Below are 5,882 nucleotides of genomic sequence, written 5' to 3'. Positions count from 1 at the left end.
AGGGCAGCACACATACAACGCGATGGATTTGCCGTTGGTTGCATTATATGGCACCTCGAAGTTGCTGTAAATTTTCGTCGGTTGTGGATGATATTAGGGAGCTTTAGATTTTAGACGCGCGGACGTTCAAAGAGAAAAAAACATGATCTGAGTGTGCGCAGTAACTTGATCCGCGCTACTGCGCACGCTCAGATCGTGTTTTTTTCTCTTTGAACGTCCGCGCGTCTAAAATCTAAAGCTCCCTAGTATAGCAGAAGGTTACAGCTTCTACCAACCTTTGGCTTTGGGATTTGGGGGCGAGCTTTCATTCACTCCTATGGACTTTCTCAGGTTACAGCTCGTTATTCCGAAGGTTCGTTATTCCGAAGGCTCTTCAGTCCGAAGATTCCTTATTCCGAAGGTTCGTTTTTCCGATTTTCATTTTCAGATGAACAAATCTTCGGAATAACGAACCTTCGGAATAACGCCACAAATGTTCGGATAAACGAACCCTTTTTCATTTTCGGATAAACGAACCTCTAGGTATAGGGAATTTGTGTGTTTCGGATTAACGAACCTTCGGAATAACGAACCTTCGGAATATCGAACCTTCGGAATAACGAACAGCACCCCTTTCTCAAGCCAAGTTTCTAGCTGAACACGCCCTCAACAAAGGACACAACATTGGATGGAATAATGCAACAACCTTATCTTTTCAAAGGATTTCTTTTTTTTGGGGGGGGGGGAGGACGAGAAAACTAAAAGGGCCCATATGGATTGCAAGAATTCAGCGCTGAAGAGGGATTAAGGCTACAATTTGTCTCTGATCTTCGGTTCAACAATGAGAAAACAAGCAGAGAGCAATGAGAAACGTTTCAATCACTTTGTTTGAGATTGCTAAAGTGTAGAAAGCGTATCCTCCAGCTATACCTTGAAGTTGTTCCTTATATTATCTAAACGTGTGTAAACATGAAAAGGAATGCGTGAATACAGCGCAATATCATGAATAATAATATGCATACATACTTTCTGCCCAGAGGTCTATATAGATAAGAATGTGGAATCCACATTGTTAATTTCCATGTGTTTGTTTCCATTTTTGTTTGTTTGTCTTGTGGGGTTATAGGGGCTGTTAAAAGTTCATACGTTGTCCTTGTTTATGCCAGACCTTATCTCAGTTCTGTATTGAATACTTACAGTATGAAGACTATCACCCAACAGTCGTATGGATTATTAGCTAACCCACCTACCTTTTTTTTTTCAAATTGCCATTTCTCAAAAAGAATATATCTTACTTTCTTTTTAAAATGTAGGGGAAAATGAAGTACACAGAAAGTCATGCTACCAAGGTGGAGTCAATTGGGTACTGCTTTGAATGTTGATAATATTATTGTTTTTGAGATGCTGTTGAATAAAATTGTGCCTTTTAAGAGGGGCCAATGATTTCTTACTCTACAGATTTTGTTTTCTTTATACTTGATAATGTTCGACGTTACTCAAGAAGGCCAGATCGAGTAACGTATGGAAATAAGCTGCATTGATATCTAGCGTCCCCTTAGTAAAGTAAAGTGCATTATACTCCTTCAAGCGTAATAGTGCAAGAATTCGTTTTCTACTCGCTTTGGACATCAACTTTCCTATGGAAATATCTTCGTCTCTTTTTATGATCATTATAATCTTTTTATGATCATTACAATACTTGTGTATAGAGACCCTGATCTTTCCACACAGAAGTAACAGTTTATGATGCAACATCAAAGTTTGTGCAAGAACTTTACCGAAGTGTGTCTGTTATCCTTGTTTCATTTAAAAGGCGAACCTGGTTATAACGAACGCCCATACGAGATTTTACTGTATAACGGCTTTGTTCGTATACTGTATATTTTTATTCCTACGCATATCTATGGCACAGCTCGTTGGTACAGTGAGCTGCTCTTACAATTTATACAATAAATATACATGTATAATTATACACATGTGTACTTATTGAATTATTTCATATTTTGTAACGTTATTGTCATAACACCAAACAAAACCATAATCTGCGGGATTCTAAAGATACTCTTGCTCTACAAATTCCATCATGAAAAGAAAATGACATTAAGAATCCGAGCATTGGCCTGTGTGAAACTCCCACACTGAGGATTAATTTATATATCATTAGGAATCATGGAATCCCCAACTGCAGCATTATTCAAATTAAGAATAAACACATCTTTCCATTCAATACTTGTTCACTTTTGTTTAAGCTTATCAGGGGCTTTTTTAACATGGAAAGATACATAGCCTTTGTGCGTTATTCTTCTTATTTTTAGCATTAGCATACCATTTTAATCATTTTGAGGCTGTTCTTATTGTTATCTTTTGTTAGTGTTTTGGTAATCTAAACATATAATATGTTTAAATACCAGGAAAACAAGATATAACGAACGCTGGTGATAATGAGGTATCGGATATTACAAGTAGATATCCGCGGTCACGATTTTCTTCAACACAATCCAATATACTTCACTATAACACTTTCAGGTCATAACAAAATAACCGTTAGAATGAGTTGAATATCGTAATCACTAATATCCCCATTCCACTGCAATCATGGTGACCGTGGCAATCTGTGAAGATTTCACAAATCGTGGCACAATCGCCCTCCATCTCCGTTTTTTTGTGTATTGTTGTTGTTGTTTGTTTGTTTGTTTGTTTTTGCCTGCAAGGCGATTACACTTCGGTTTCTCCACGCTCAACCTGCGATAAAGGCGATAGTGCCACGATTATAGTACGACTCAGCGACGTTGTTGCCATTTCATTATTGTACTTTCCCAGGCCGACGAGACGCCCTGCTTCTACAATCAAACCGGTCATATTGCGATATTCGTACGCGTATGAATGCCTCACTACAACAGTGGTATACGATCGGAGCGACCGTGATTCGTTAATGCTGGCTCATGCTACGGTCTCATGCGATCGCGGTATAAATTGGGTTACATGACTGACTTTCTTCAGTCAGATGTCATTGTATTGTCATGTATTGATTATAGAGTTAAAGTCATGTGGTATGTGTTGATGATGTTTGGGTGTGTTATAAAGAAGAATTTCAAGGCTATTCAATCTAGATAAGAACACTCTTAAGAAGTTAATCTCCAAGAACACTCTTAATAATACGATTACAGGTTACGTAGAGAAAAAGACCAACAAAACGCATGTGTGCATGGATAGAGTCAATGGTGAATATCCAGAAAAGGCAGATTTATTTCAATAATTTCAGTAACTTGCACAGTTTATTTACAGTTTTCATTTCATGAAAAAAAAAAACCCAACCTATTCTACAGTCAATACTATGCTGTTTCTTTTTTTTTTTGTGACCCAATTGTTTTAATATTGCGATATTGTGACATCTTTGTACAGTATAGCTTGAGAAATTTTTGTCATTGGCTGTCTTATCAAGTTTTAAATCGCGAAATGCACAATGATTATCAATTTAATGAAATGATAATCAACGAGCTCATTGGCCATGTACGCTTCAAATCGATCGGCAGCTTGGTTTGCAGCTGCAGAAATTCATAAAAAGCGTCTTGGGCTCCATTCGCACATTCTTTTGTTTTAATTTGATGCTACTTATATACTTCTGTATTTGATTGTTGGAGCATCTGTAGTTTTCAACGGAGGTCTAAAATGCATCCATACAGTTGAAACTCAGTATAACGAGATCCTTGAGACCAAGACAATTTGTTCTTAATGTCAAGTATTTTCTTGTATCAGTTGTCAATAAACAAAACAAAACAAAATATGAAATAAAATCATTGGACCGGATAAATTAGTTTGTTATATCAGGTATCATTTTTCTTTTATCAGATCTCTTTTACATCGAGTTTCCACTGTACTTTAGTATCTAGTAACCATCAACCAATCCATGTATAACAAAACACTTTGAAACAATTATAGTTATAATGATAAACGTTGAAGAATTGTGTTGACATTAAATTTGATTGACACCCATAGTGCATCGTCTGGGTTTTACAATAGAAAATAGGGAAATGTGCGTGTGTCGTACAACATATAGGGTGCTCAACACAGTCATGTAATATCACTCCCCGTTATGAATGAGTTTTTTATGCGACGCCGCTGTTTTGACTAGAAATAAAGGCATACAAAGCAGCATCGAGGAGTCTGGTCGTTCACAATGAGTAAATACATTGATAATGACTTCTCTTACCGTAACATAAACATGAGATTTTCCATTCCGATGCATTCCTTTAGTACAGGACTCCTACATGTGTTGTAAAAGTCACATGTTATTTTGCAGTTTTCTACATGTTTTCACAAATTTCTTCTCATTTTTCTTCATAAAACTGTTTTGTTTCACAATAACCTGCGACAACTATTTCATTAAAAGTTGAAGGCTTAAAACTGTAACTACAATCATACGTCTACCAATGTCATTTTACGACCATGTCTTCAACTAATGTAGGAATGAAAAGGAATGTTGACTCTGTCAGATTATATGAAATACCCGGTAGAGTGGGGAATCAGAGGTGGTCCAATATTAAAGCCAGTTCATAGTTAGCTCGTGGACACATTGATATAAATGACCTTTCTTTTTTTCTCAGTTGGTTAGGCACTTCACTCGTTTTCAAAGCAGTATGATGCGTAACCATGCCCATAATTTAAGGAAATCACGTTCACACAAAGAGTGAACTTGCTCAGAGCAGCTGAAAAAAAAAAATGTCTTTTTTTTCCCAGACATTAAATTCATTGTTTTGTCTCGAGTGCATAAAAGAAACCATTTTTTCTACCAATATTGCTAAATACCAGGCTTGCTGTCAGGTGGATGTGCTGGTAAGCACCATTTCCAAGGGTACATGAATAATCATTACATCAGGGATGCTTATCTCAGTGAATTCAAAAACAAACATGCCTGATTGTACCAATGACCCTTTTTTCTGCTCATCCGCAAAGTGGAACTGTAAACTGGCTTATTCATCCCCTGTCCACCAGGATAAATTCGAAAGCCACGAATAGCATGCACCGGACAGCGAATTATGTGCATCGAAGAGTACTCTCATCGGCAACGCTCAACTCCAGTCAAGTTTCTTTGAAACCAATGATAAAGCTGTACACAATCCGTTACGGGGATTCTCCAATCTGAGTCGGGCCAGGGAGTCTTCCCGCTCCAATGAATCCTAACGCTACAGGTTTTTGAAACCAATCTAGAATTTATTTCAATCAGTTGTTTTCCTGAAAGCCCTCCGGCCTGTACTCTATTCTCATTTCCTCCCATCTTTCTTCTTTCTTTTCTGATCACTCCTTCCTCTCTCTGTCTCTCTAGTTAGTATTCTATGTATCTATATCTATGTATATCTCTACTTGTAATGAATTTGTTTGAAAGGCATACTCTCCTCCCAAGGGTTTCCTTCAAGCAACTGTCGGCTTTCTGCACCATTTCCAGATTTGGCATATCGTAAATGTAGTGTAACTGCTTATATTCAGTGGACCCTCCCCCCCCCCCCCCCAAGACTACAGGATTGAAAAGACGTTCTATATGCATTTATCTCTTTTTTATAACTTCTCATTTCCCCTAAATATTTACAACTTGAGAGACTTTAAAGCCAACATAATTGGACTGATTAATGACTTTTTTATGTGGGTAGATTAATGATAACAAAAGTATACAGCTTCTGGTAGACGTAATTTGACAGATGTCGATTGTTCATTAGAGTGACATTCCCATGCACGAATGTCACAGATGTCGATTGTTCATTAGAGTGACATTCCCATGCACGAATTTATTGCACGCTGACAAACTTGATTCCATGGCAATATATGGCAAGCCGCTTCAGTCTCATACAGTATTCTTGTTTTCATTAATCCCTGTTTTCCTGTTTTTAATCCCTTGTTTTCATTAATCC

Source organism: Diadema setosum, chromosome 3 (assembly GCF_964275005.1).
Source record: "Diadema setosum chromosome 3, eeDiaSeto1, whole genome shotgun sequence".
NCBI lineage: Eukaryota > Metazoa > Echinodermata > Echinoidea > Diadematoida > Diadematidae > Diadema > Diadema setosum.
This window is presented reverse-complemented; position numbering follows the sequence as displayed.